The sequence below is a fragment of the Mesoplodon bidens genome, assembly GCF_964165515.1.
Source record: "Mesoplodon bidens genome assembly, chromosome: 18".
In the NCBI taxonomy this organism is placed as follows: Eukaryota; Metazoa; Chordata; class Mammalia; order Artiodactyla; family Ziphiidae; genus Mesoplodon; species Mesoplodon bidens.
In genome coordinates this window covers 7,064,826-7,079,646 of record NC_138175.1, presented here as the reverse complement: position 1 = coordinate 7,079,646, position 14,821 = coordinate 7,064,826, and positions in this window count along the sequence as shown.

The following is a 14,821-nucleotide window of genomic DNA, read 5'->3' as shown; positions in this document are numbered from 1 at the left end:
TAGTTGATGTATAATGTTATATAAATTACAGGTGTACAACATAGTGATTCACAATTTTTAAAGGTTATACTCTGTTTATAGTTATTGTAAAATAATATGTCTATTTTCCCTGTGTTGTATAATATATACTTATAGCTTATTTATTTTATACATAATAGTTTGTATCTCTTAATCCCCTATCTTGCCCCTCTTCCTTTTCCTCTCTTCACTGGTAACCACTAGTTTGCTCTCTATATCTGTGAGTCTTTTTTCCTTTTTGTCATATTCACTAGTTTGTTTTATTTTTTAGGTTCTACATATAAGTGGTATCATACAGTATTTGTCTTTCTCTGTCTGACTTATTTCACTTGGCATAACACCCTCCAACTCCATCCATGTTGTTTCAAATGGCAAAATTTCCTTCTTTTTTATGACTGAGTAGTATTCGTGTGTGTGTGTGTGTGTGTGTGTGTGTGTGTATCGCTTTTCCATAACCATTCATCTATTGACGGACACTTAGGTTGCCTCCATATCTTGGCAATTGTAAATAATGCTTCTATGAACATTGGGGTGCAGGTATCTTAGAATTAGTGGGTTTTTTTTTTTTTTTTGATATATATTTGGGCCTGGAATTGCTGGGTCCTATGGTAGTTCTCATTTTAATTTTTTGAGAAACCTCCATACTGTTTTCTGTAGTGGCTGCACCAGTTTACATTCCTACCAACAGTGAATGAGGGTTTCCTTTTCTCTACATCCTCACCAATGTTTGTTATTTGTTATTTGTGGTCTTTATGATGATAGCCATTCCAGGTGTGAGGTGATTTGCATTTCCCTGATGATTAGCAATGTTGAATACCTTTTCCTGTGCCTGTATGTCTTCTTTGGTAAAATGTCTATTCAGGTCTTCTGCCCATTTTTTAAATCAGATTGTTTGTTTTTTTGATGTTGAGTTGTATGAGCTATTTATATATTTTGGATGTTAACCCCTTATTGGTCATATCATTAGCAAATATTTTCTCCCATTCAGTAGGTTATGTTTTAATTTTGTTGATGGTTTACTTTGCTGTGCAAAAGCTTTTACGTCTAATTAGGTCCCATTTCTTTGTTTTTGCTTTTATTTCCTTTGTTTTAGGAGACAGATTAAAAAAAATATTGCTACGATTTATGCCAAAGACTGTTCTGCCTATGTTTTCTTCTAGGAGTTTTATGGTTTCTGGTCTTACATTTAGGTCTTTAATCCATTGTGAGTTTATTTTTGTGTATGGTGTTAGAGAATGTTCTAATTTCATTCTTTTACATGTAGCTGGTCAGTTTTCCCAGCACCGCTTATTGAAGGGACTGTCTTTTCTCCATTGTATATTCTTGCCTTCTTTGTCATAGATTAATTGACCATAAGCATGTGGGTTTATTTCTGGGCTATCAATTTTGTTCCATTGATCTATGTGTATGCTTTTGTGCCAGTACCATGCTGTTTTGATTACTGTATCTTTGTAGTATAGTCTGAAGTCAGGGCACATGATACCTTCAGCTCTGTTCTTCTTTCTGAAGATTGTTTTGGCTATTCAGGGTCTTTTGTGTTTCCATACAAATTTTAAAATTATGTGTTCTAGTTCTGTGAAAAATGCCCTTGGAATTTTCTATGTAGACAATCATGTCATCAGTGAATGGAGACCATTTTCTTTCTTCCTCTCCATTCTGTAGGCCTTTGACTTCCTTTTCTTGTTTTATTGTATTGGCTAGAATGTATCCAGTGTGATGCATCCAGTATGATGTTGAATAGAAGTGGTGAGAGAGGTCATCCCTGCTTGTTCTTAGTGGGTACATTCAGTCTTTTACCATTAGATGTGATGTTTTTTCTTCTATTTTTCTGTTAGCATTGTGAATTATGTTGATTGATTTTTCAAATCAGCATTCCTGGGATAAACTTAACTTGGTTGTGAGATTTATATATAATGCTCGATCTGATTTGCTAATATTGTGTTAACTATATTAGTTCAGCTCTTCTCATAAGTGTCCATCCAGTGACATCTACCCCAGGTAAGGGTATGGTCACATCTCTTCACTCCCTATAGGTATCTATCTCTCCTTGTATTTTGGACCAGTTGATACCTCAGTTCTCAAACCCATTAGAGAACTGATACCTCAGTTCTCTAATGGGTTTGAGAAAAGTAATGAATTTGCAGTCGTCTGGCCTTTTTTTTTTTTGGTTGTTGCTGTTGTACAGGTGAGAGCAATGCTCTGTCCAGCTCTCTATATCCCTGATTGGAAACTGGAGGCTCCACAGCTTTTTCCCCACAATTGTTTGTTTTAGTCAGAATCCAAATAAAATTTATACAACATAATGTTTATATGTCCCTTAAATCTTTTTTGATCTATATTTTCTTCCTCTTTTTCTCTCTTTTTGTTTTTCCTTGCTACTTTTTTTCTGTTATGTCATTGAAGACACTGGGGCTGTCTATCTTAGAGAGTTTTTCTCAGTCTGAATTTTGCTGGTGCATCTCTGTGGTGTGGTTTAATATGGTGTCCTGCCTCCTGTTTCCTGTAAACTGGTAGTTATATCTTGAGGCTTTATCAGAATCAGGTTTATTTTCCTTGTTAATTCATAATCTAGATATTTATTTTTGTGTATGATTATTAACTATTGATATTCAATGCCTAGCTCTATTAATTCACTAGAGGTTTTTTTTTAAAGCCTCTCTTTTACTGTAATGAGCATTACAGTAAAAATCTGCAGTGAAAATTCTGTAATGAAGATGAAGAAAATGAGTCTCAGAGAGGTTAAGTGACTTTCCTAAGGCATTACAGCCAGTTAGTAAAGGTTGTAGCCAGGCCTAGAACCCGTGTCTAATAAATGCAACTCCTATATGCTTTCTATAGCATACTGCCTCTCTAGACTTTGCATTTGCAATAGGAAGATCGATGTTCCATCCCTAGGCACATGAGACATATTTATCTCTTTTAGGAAGATTGAATTCTGTTTTGCTTAGAGGCATTGGACCATACCAAATGATTATTCAAAAAATTTTCCCCTCAAGTTCTGGGTTATATTCATTTTTATGGATACAATTAAATTTTTTTTATGCTAATGCTAGTGTCTGAAATGATAACTCAACTCAGAATCCTGAGCACATTTTTTTTTTTTTTTTTTTTTTTTTTGCGGTATGCGGGCCTCTCATCGCTGTGGCCTCTCTTGTCGTGGAGCACAGGCTCAGGGGCCCAGCCGCTCCACGGCATGTGAGATCCTCCCAGACCGGGGCACGAACCCGTGTCCCCTGCATCGGCAGGCGGACTCTCAACCACTGCGCCACCAGGGAAGCCCCACATTTGGGTTTTTGCTTGCTCCTCCAGTGCTACGGAAGAGAAGACAGCAAAACTAACACATGTAGATTGAGTACTTAGCAATTTGTTTCTTTTGTATACTGTAGTCAAGACTTGCTTCTGAAGTTTTTCTTCAGCTTGGAGAGAGAAAGAGGGCGAGAGAGAGGGAGAAAGAGAAGAGGAGATAAAGAGGGAGACTGTTGCAGTTGGTTTTAATCTATCACCTAAATTTTTCATGATTTTGTTTGTAAGGTGATATAGTATCTCTCTTGGGGGGCAAGAAATTCCATGAATTATTGGTTAGAGTTTTGTGGAGACAACTGAAGAAAAATATATTTTTAACACTATAAAAAATAAATTTATCATGTTCAAATCAACCAGGGACAGGCATATATCTTGACCTGAGCATTCACTTTTCAACAGAAGTGGATGTACTTAGATACCCATCTTATGTCATCTGATACATGACTGATGGTCCTACGCTTATTTTACAAAAGAGGGCATGAGCTTCCCACACTGCAAGTATTTCATGAAATCTCTACAGTTTATTAAATCTATAATAATAAAGATTATTATTGAAACAACTTTTAATCTGTTTCAAATCCAATTTATGAAATAAGGAAGGATGAACTTGGCTTTATGTTTTAACCACAGGGTTCTGGGAATTCCCAAACAGAGGAAGGGCTCTACCTCCCCTACTACCTTCCATGCAGACTTGGAAACTCTTAGGTATGAATGGACTTTTTGGAGTGGATAGAACTTTTTGGTCTGGGTTGGGTCAAATGGAGGTACTGGAATCCTGTTGGACATGGGAGAAAATCCAAAGAATCTTTCCAACTTTGAAAACTGTGTCAAGGGTCCAGCACAAGGACCAGGGTGAACAGACGTGAAGTGGGAATTACATTTAGATTCCTAGAATCCTTAGAATATTAAGGTATTGTGGAATTGTAGTGATATTCTGGTCCAGCTCATTTTGTTGAGGTTACTTACCTAGAGTCCCCAAATTGCCACTGGATAAGCAGATGTTGGAATTTTGTTCTCTGGAGCGATTCCTTAAACTTGTTTTCCCCTGGCCTCTGAATTCAGAAGACCTGGGCAAGGGTCTGGCTCTACTGTTAGCTGCATCTGTGATCGTGGATAAATCACTGATTGTCCCTGAAACTCATTTTCCCCATCTGAAAAATGTGAATAATAATACCTTTCAGGATGTAGTGGATTAAATGGGATAATGTGTTTGGAAGCCCTTTGTAAACTGTAAAGTGCATAGAGAAGTTATTAGAGCTGAGGAATCAAACTGAGTCTGGTTAGATCCACTGACATTCCTTAGGAAATTTAACAATAGATCTAGACTTTATTTATTTATTTATTTATTTATGTATTGTTTTTTTGCGGTACGCGGGCCTCTCACTGCTGTGGCCTCTCCTGCTGCGGAGCACAGGCTCCGGATGCACAGCCTCAGCGGCCATGGCTCACGGGCCCCTCCGCTCCGCGGCATGTGGGATCCTCCCAGACCGGGGCATGAACCCGTGTCTCCTGCATCGGCAGGCGGACTCTCAACCACTGCGCCACCAGGGAAGCCCAGATCTAGACTTTAGACTTGCCTTCTTCCTGAAAACTTTGGGTGTGAATTGAAGCCCATTAATATCTCATGCAATAAGCTGTGGTGAGGTCATCAGTCACCACCTCAGTAGGATCATCCAGAAGGGCCCATTTATACTCTGGAAGGGATCTGACTCTTGAGAGTTGTTAGAAGGACTTTGTGGGCATCGCCTACATATTCTTTCTGCTGTGAGAAAAAAATATGTTTAATAGATTTCACTAATGTCTATAGGAGTGTTCACCAGGGATCTTTGGAAAGAGTAGTCTTCACATTTACAAATATTTCTCATTACGGATAATGGGATGATGAGGTGAAAAATGATCTTGGCTACTTTATGATGCTGAAAAGCCTTCAGACTGAATAATGTATGGTGAATTAGACATAATGGTAGCAAAGAAATAACTCATTTACTACAAGGTCCACTTAGTTATTTAATCACTTTTACTGTCATATAAATACATACTGCCATGCAAAGTGGTGAAAAGTTAGTAATGGCATAAGATGCAATTGTATAATGACAGTCTAGCAAATGCTGTAAAGGGAGAGCCTAATTCTGGACAGTTTTATGATTGAGTCAAGACTCCTCGAGGCATGTACATTATAGAAGAGCAGTGATTGGAATCCCTCACTTTATCCCTATATTATTATACATTGTGGAACAGAGAGGCATAAAATTGGCCAGTTAGATATGAATCCTGTTTGGGCTTAAGTGAAGTCATTAGAGTGAAAGTACTTTGGGAGAATACTAGTGGAATATAGAGTTATTATTACATTAATTTAAATTTTTAGATAATTTAGGCTAGCAAATGGAATGGACACTATTAGACACGTATGCTGAAAATATCTATTACCAGAAAAACCTTTCCTGGAGTTATGACAGGCATCAAAATGCCCCATCTGGATTCTGGTGTCACCTGAAATAATAACCAAAGCACAATTGCCAAATCATGTTACAGATACCAAGTGAGCAGGAACTCGGTGATTAAGAGCAGTCAGTGAGAAGTGGAGTAATTAGAGGGAGCTATACGAAGACCTTAAAGAATGGGAGAAATTTAGGGGAGAGCAGAAAGGTGGATTCCAGGCTGGTTTGTGTTTCAAGAAATTACTCAAGGATAACAGCTGGAAATGTATGGTTCTAAAAGTTTGGCTGGTCCTATTGTTGTAGCCTTGCCCTTCTTCTGGGCCTCCAAGGAGTTTTCAACAAAGAATCAATCTGGGGATCTTGCTCAAAGATGAGCACAAGGGTAGTCTTGACACAGAAGATGCCAGCAGTGGTTAATGAAACTTTTCTCCCTTCTTAGTCCATTACATTGTAAAGCAAGTATTCTCTCCTTTAAAAGACATGTAATAGTTTTCATCATCCTCTGGGCTTAGCTCTGCTTCTTAGCAAGAGCTATGACAGAAAACGTATTTGTCAGAGTAGTGCTGTCCAGTAGAAGCATAATGCAAGCCATGTATGCAAGCCACGTATGCAACTTAAAATTTTCTAGTAGCCACATTAAAAAAGTAAAATAAATCTGATGAAATTATTTTAAAGATTTTTTTTGATGTGAACCATTTTTAAAGTCTTTATTGAATTTGTTACAACATTGCTTCTGTTTTGGTTTTTTGGCTGTGAGGCACGTGGGATCCTAGCTCCCCCACCAGGGATCGAACCCGTACCCTCCACATTGGAAGGTGAAGTCTTAACCACTGGACCGCCAGGGAAGTCCCTGATGAAATTATTTTAATATATAAAATATATTTAATCCAATATATGTAATCAATATAAAATTATTAATGAGCTCTCTTACATTCTTCTCTTCATACCTGATCTTCAAAATATGTTGTGTATTTTACTTTTTTTAAGCACATCTCAATTTGGACTAGCCACATTTAAGCACTCAGCAACCATGTGGCTAGGTGGCTACTGTATTGGACACCACAAAATTTTCTTCCTCCTTTGCACAGTGGCACTGCTTGAGTTTAATTCTGTATTTGAGGCTGTATGTCCAGAGTGTCTGGGGTGGGGTGGGGGCATCTGTCCATACCTAAAGACCCATCGAAAATCAACTCCATATGATCTAAAAAGTTAAAATATTTATCAGAAGAATTTATATGAATAATGGTTTACTTAATTTTGAAGAGAAAAAAGTCACAAAGGAAAAGATTGATAGATTTACCATTATAAAATGGAAAACTTTTAGAATAATGAAAAAGTCAAAATTATCATTGAAAAAGGGCACCCAACAGATTGGGGGAGATATTTGCCTTTATTATGAGACAGGTTTTAATGAATACTTATACTATGTAAAACTCATTCATCTATAAGAAATAAAATAATACCTCATTTGATTAATGAGATATTTAACAATTTGTAGAAGAAAGCCAATAACTAAGAAAATGTTTAATCTATCTATTCCTTAAAAAAAGAAAACTAAATCATCATTAAAACAAGGTAACTTCTTGGGACTTCCCTGGTGGCACAGTGGTTAAGAACCCACCTGCCAGTGCAGGGGACACGGCTTCCAGCCCTGGTCTGGGAAGATCCCACATGCTGTGGGTCAACTGGGCCTGTGTGCCACAACTACTGAGCCTGTGTTCTAGAGCCTGCAAGCCACAACTACTGAGCCCACCTGCCACAACTACTGAAGCCCACATGACTAGAGCCTGTGCTCTGCAACAAGAGAAGCCACCTCAATGAGAAGCCCGTGCACCGCAATGAAGAGTAGCCCCCACTTGCCGCAACTAGAGAAAGCCCGCGCACAGCAACAAAGACTCAATGCAGCCAAAAATAAGTAAAAACAAAAAACAAAACAGAAAACAAAAAACAAGGTAACTTCTTATACTTATTTTTGAAGCAAAAATGATAGTGTCCAGTGCTGATAAAATTATAGTAAAAAGTGTACATTGGTAAAATCCTTTCGAGATACAATATGACACAACAGCACTAAAACCTTAAAACTATTCCTGTTCTCTTGCCTGCAATTCCATTCCTGGGTATATATTCTAAGGAAGTAATACATCAGAAGAAAAGAAAGCATATGTTTGAAAATGTTCATTTCCACTTGTCTATAATAGTGAAAAACTAGAGGGTGGTTAAACAAATTATGCTAGATCACCTAAATGTACAATTATGCAGCCGTTAAATGGGTAATTATGACGATTACATGGAAAAATTTTTAAGGCATATTAAGTGGAAAAGAAGAATGCAAAATTGTGAGTACATTTTGATTATAGCAATATGAAGCTATATGTGTGGACAAAGACCAGAAGTGAGTAGATAAAAATAAAAACACCTTTGTAAGAGGTGGAGAGATTATGAATGATTTGGTGTCTTGTTTTACAAATTCCAAGAGATTGGTTCAAGATAGTAGGAAAGGAGCATATGTACCTCTGCTCCTCCTATCCAAAACCTCATGAAATATAAGAAATGGTATGAGAAAAGAAGTTAAATTTATAATCATCCTGGAAAGCATGGATGAGTGCAATCTGGGATACCTAAAAAAATAAAGCAGATATACTTACATTGATGGAGGAAAATGTAGCAAAATGCCCACAGGTGAGGACTGCTGCAGAGGTGGGGTCAGCCCTGGAGATCATACAACCCGAGTCAGAGTTAAAGCAAAGCTTTTCCTCTATTTGCACAAACACCTCTGACACCAAATGTGTGGGTTTTCTATTTCAAGCTATTCTCCAGTTCTCTGTGGACATCAACTGGGTGTCCTACAATTTATTTCAGGTCTAATACTAACTACCCAGAATTAGCACAGACCCCACAGGTTAAGGGCTCAGACCCACAAGGCCAACCACCACTTCAGACATCATTTGCAAATCTGAGTCTCCTGTACTTTTGACCAACTGGCTGTAAGGGAGTTCCCATGCTCCCTTCCTTGGGCTTGATAATTTACTAGAATAGCTCACAGTACCTGGGAAACAGTTACTTACATTTACCAGTTTATTATAAAGCAGACTACAAAGTAATACAGATTAAGAGACAGATAAAGAAGTACATCGGACAAGGTATAGGGAAGGGGGTTCGGAGCTTCCATGACTTCTCTGGGCATACCACCTTCCCAGGACCTCTATGTGGTTGCCAAGTGGGAAGCTCTTTGATGGAAGTTTTAATGGAAGTTTCATTATATAAGATGGAAGGATAACAGTTTGTAAAGGTAATTTATTTTCCTTTTTTAAAAAATAAATTTGGATAAGACCAATTTACTTGAATTGGACAAAGGGACACTAAAGTTCATATAAGAGGAACAGTGGGTGTACCAAGAAAAAATAGCCAAAAATGATGTAAGACATATTGTGAAACTATAGTAGTTTTAAAAGTGTGGGTATTAATTTACAAACAGATAAAATGAAGAATAAAATGAGGCAGAATTCAGAAACAGATTTCGGTAAATATGGGAATTCAGTTTGTGATGAAGTATTTAATCAATAGAAAAATAACAGACCATTTAATAAATGATGTTGGGATCATAATCTCTTCATTCAGAAAAAAATCTAGACAGACATCTAGATTATATCATATTTTGTGTATTATACACAAAAATAAATTCCAAGTGTATTAATGAACTAGATGCAAAAACCACCACTACCACAAACCATGCAAGCAAACAAAGCTGTAAAGCTACCATACTGGGAAGTAAAAAAAATATTTGAAAATAATTTTAGATTTACATAGAAGTGCAAAGATAATACAGAGAGTTTTTGTATCTTTCTCCCAGATTCCCCTAATGCAAACATCTTACATAACCAAAAAAAAAAAAATTGATGACCTCAAGTAAAAAACTAAGCCTATCAAAGACAAATTAACAAAGATTATGTTGAAATTAAGATTTTGTTCTGAGAGGACAGACTGATATAAAATATTTTCAACATAAATAACAGGAATTTTATTAATACCCAAACATGAGCTCTTACAAATCAGTAACTATAAATGGCAAACACCTCAGTAAAAGTGTGCAGAGAAAAATTAGGCAATTCACAGAAGAAGAAAAACCTAACATCCAAAACGTTTATGAAAATAAACTCATCCAAATTATAATTAGGAAAATAAAAATAAGATAAAAATATTCATCCTTTAGAATATAAAATATCAAAAAGCTTGGTAATACAAGATTTCTCCAACAATGCAGTGAAATACGTTTTCTGATATACTGTTTGTAGAAATATGAATTGTTCAAGTCTATTTGGAAGGCACTTGGTTAGTATTAATCAAACTTTAAAATTCACATTCTTTTTGACTCAGTGTTCCATTTCTAGAAGACTTTTCACCCCAAACACCTAAACACATGTGTAAAGATCTATATATAAGAAAGCTCATTTCAGTATTGCTTATAATAGCAAAAAATTGGAGACAGCATAAATGTTAGCATAAATGTTAATATAAATGTTAACATAAATGTTAATAATAAATTATCATACACCTTTTCTATGTAATAATTTGCAGCCATTAAAAAGAATGAGGTATTTACACCTTAGGGAACTAGCAAAAGAGGGCAAATTAAATCCAAGGTAAGCAGAAGAAAAGAGATAATAAGAATTAGAGCAAAGAAATTGAAAACAGTGAATTAATAGAGAAAATGAAACCAAAAACTGTTTCTTTGAAAAGGTCAATAAAATCAATAGCCATGCTAACTAAGAAAAAAAAGAGAGGACACAAATTTTTAGTGTCAGAAATGAAAGAGGGGACATAATTACAGATCCTATGGAAACTAAAAGCATAAAAAAGAATACTGTGGACAACTCTATGGACACAAATTTGATTACCTAGTGAAATGGACCAATTCCTTGAAAGACACAATCTGCCAAAACTTACACAAGAAGAAATAGATGATCTGAATAGGCCTAATCTGTTAAAAAAATTGAATCAATAATTAATACCCTTCCAAAACAGAAAGCACCAGGGACAGATGGGTTCACTGGTGAATTCTACCAAACATTTAAGGAAGAAATTGTACTAATTCTCTACAGTCTTTCAGCGATAGAAGCAGAAGGTATACTTCCTTACTTATTCTATGAAGCCAGCATTATGCAAATACCAAAACCATGCAAAGATATTACAAGAAAAGAAAACTGAAGACCAATATCCCTCATGAATGTAAAAGCAAAAACCTCAATAAAATATTAGCAAATTAAATCCAAAAAAGTATAAAAAATTATATACCGTGACCAAGTGAGATTTATCCTAGGTATGCAAAGCTGGTTCAACATTTGAAAATCAATTAATATAATCCAATCACATCAACAGGCTAAAAAAGAAAAATGACATGGTCATGTCAGTAGATGCAGAAAAAGCATTTGACAAAATCCAGCACCCATTCATGGTAAAAATTCTCAGTAAACTATGGATAGAGGGGCACTTTCTCAACTTGAGAATAATAAATGTGCCATCGGTATGAAATGTTCAGTGTGAAGAGTATAGTCAGTAGTTGTATAATAGCTTTGTCTAGTGACAGAAGATAACTAGAGTTATCATGGTGATAATTTTAAAAAGTCCAGAAATACCAAATCATTATGTTGTATGAGAGGAACTAACATGGTGTTGTATATCAGTTATACTTCAAAACCAACCAACCAACCAACCAAACTCATTGAAAAAGAGATCAGATTTGTGGTTACCAGAAATGGGGTATGACGGGAGAGGGAATTGGAAGTCAAAAGGTACAAACTTTGAGTTATAAGATAAATAAATATTAGGGATATAATGTGCAACATGATAAATATAATGAACACTGCTGTACATTGTATATGGAAGTTGTTAAGAGAGTAAATCCTAAGAGTTCTCATCACAAGGAAAACTTTTTTTTCTATTTCTTTAATTTTACATTTATATGAGATGATGGATATTCACTAAACTTAATTGTGGTAATCAGTTCATGATATATGTAAGTCAAATCATTATGCTGTACGGCTTAAACTTCTACAGTGCTGTATGTCAATTATATCTCAATAAAACTGGAAGGAAAAAAAAAGCCAAAAAGAAAGGATCCTGTCTATTACTGAGATATATTCATAATGATCAATTAAACCTTATGATGAATTATACTTCTGATTTTTGAGAGATGTTACTCTGCCAGGGTATGAAAGAATGAATTTATGAATATATCAAATTGCTTATTTTCTCTCTTTCAGTTTTGTGTAAAAGAGGATATTGCATTCAAGTTAAAGAATAACACTGAGCTCATGTTGTTGAAAAGAAGGGGCTATTTCCTTGGTATGGGATTGTGTAGAGTCTCTGTCTTCAAGCAGAAGACCAACTAATGAAGTCAACAGCATAAAAAATGCTGTCAATAACAGATATAGATAACACATAGCTCTCAATTGTCTCTGTGTGTGTTACATTTTTGTAAGTTAAACAATGGCGAATGAATGCAAATCTCTCATGGCTGATGACACGTATGTACAGAATGGAATGCAAAGTTGTTGCTAAGTTATAGTAAGCCAAATACAAAAGCTGCAAAATCCATAGTGAAAAAAATTGGCTACTAATGAACCCATTCTTTATTCAACAAATATTAAAAAGCACCTACTATGTACCATGCGCTGGAGACACAGGGTGAACAAAACATACAGACCACTTACTCTCACAGAGCAGACACTCTGGTGCAGTGTAGATGACTCTACAGAAAGGAGTGATGAAGAAAATACCGTCAGTTAGTGAGACAGTGGCAGTGATTCTCAAAAGAGTGGTCCCAGGTGAACAGTATTGTTGTCACCCAGGAGTTTGTTAGAAATGCAAATTCTCAGAATTCTCAGATCCACCCTAGACCTGCTGAATCAGAAACTCTGGGGGATTGGGCACAGGAATTTGTGTTTTAACAAGTTCTCCGTGTGATTCAGATGCTTACTCAAGGTTGAGAACAGCCTTGCACTCACTATGCACAGAAGTAACATTGCATAATGTAGTTGAGAGTGCTCAGGTATTTCATTTGGATTGAGTGCTGGGGGAAGGCCTCTCTGAAGAGGCCTATTTAATTCAAAATCTAATGTCAAGAAAACTCATCCATGGTTCCAGACAGAGAGAACAGAGAGGACAGAGACCCTATGTTGGGAATGAGCATATATTGGAGAAGCAGAAACGTTGGTATGGCTAGAATATACAGTGACCATATGGTGTTCATGGGGTAGAAGAGTTCAAATTATGGTCAGAGATGTATGTAGTCAGGGCTCAGGTGGTGAACAGGGCTTCTCAAATTTAATAGGCATACAAATCACCTGGGATTCTGTTAAAGTGCAGATTCTGACTCAGTAGATCTGGGGGTGGGGATTGAGATTCTGCATTTTAGCAACCTCCTTGGTAATGATGCTGGTGCTGTTCCATCGACCAAACTTGGAGTAGCAAGAGTGTAGGACTTTGCAATTATGAAATGCAATCCAATACCAAAGCTCTGTGGGTGTGGTTTGGGTTTATTTGTTTTAAATTCTCTGCTCCTGGCTAACTGAGCTTTGACTTACACTGGGGTGTTGTTCAGTGAGGAAACAGTTGATTGGATCAGGTGGTAATTGGGACAGTTGGGAGATTTTTGCAATTAATTTAAAAGGGGAGGATGACATTTAGTGCTGAGGGGCAGAATCTTGCCAGGAGTGGCTTGTCTGGGCCTCAAATGGGCCAAGGGAGAGTCTTGGTTCATTCAAAACACAGCTGTGTCATCCTCTCCCACTCAGGTCCTGTGCTTTTGGAATTCCTGAGCTGGCCAGTGGAACCTTCTCCTTATTGCTGCCTTTTATTTAGGGTTTCTCTGCCTGCTGAACTCCTGCCTCAGTGGCCTTTGGACTATCTAATCTTTACCTCTCTCCAAAGTCCTAGCTTCCCATTAGTGATCCAGTTGTAAGATGTTTAGATTTGTTTCCATCATCTCCCTCTGGAGCCCCAAGACCTTGAGATCAGCTGAGGGACATTCCCTGCTGGGGCCAGGGCTATGGACCTTCAGATGATGCCCTGCCCCCAAAATATAATCCATCCAAATTATTTTGGACCCACTGTAGGTGTCTTATGTGTCCTAACCTCCTCATACATTCCTGCCAGGTTCAGTGTCCTACATGTGCATCCCATGACATCTGACAATGACATGTCCCTGATTTTTGGTGTCTTTGGTGTTGTCCTCCCTCCCTGCTATGTGGTCTTTCCCATTGGCAATCTCAGGAGAACTTTCTTCTGGGGAGTTAGCTTTTGCTCCTTAGTTCTCTGCTGGCCTCTGCTGGGTCCTGGGAGCCAGAGCCCTTCACTTGGCTCTACCTTGGAGCCCTTTCTCTTGGAGTACTAAGCACCCACCAAGAGGCTCCACTCTTCCCACATTCCTTCATTCTTTTCCCATTCAGCAAGAACTTATTGAGGATATTCTATGTGCTAGAAACTGTATAAGGCCCTGGGGTACAAAGGTGAACAAACTTAGTCCCTGTCCAGAGGGAAGACAGAAGGTAAACAACAATTAGAAGACAGTTTGAGAAGGGCCAGATGAGAGTTAGGCAGAAGAGGGATTAAACTGGAGAAAAGAAACATTAGCATTGCTGGCGAAGGTGGGGAAGCCTGCATGAGGATTTCAATATTTGAATTGGATTTTAAAGAATGGTCAGGAGTGGGCAGGCTGCTGGGGTCTTAGGTTTACAGACTAGGAGGGATGGAAAAATTACATTCTTGTTCACTGAATAATGAGCCATCCAGACTGTTAGAGGACAATGTCATAGATCATTTAAATTCATATCATCTTCGCCTTGAGGCTTAAACACTGGGGTCTTCTTATAGTCCTGATGCCTTGTATTTAAGCATATAAATACCCAACAAAAAATAAGTACCAGAGTTTTTCTGTTTAAAATCAGGCCAAAAAAAAAAAAAAGAAGAAAACTTCATAAAGAAAGAAAGAAATAGGGTTCCATGGATCTCTGTACTTTTTCTTAAACCTGAGAGAATGTATGCTGTGCCTTACCTAAAAGCTG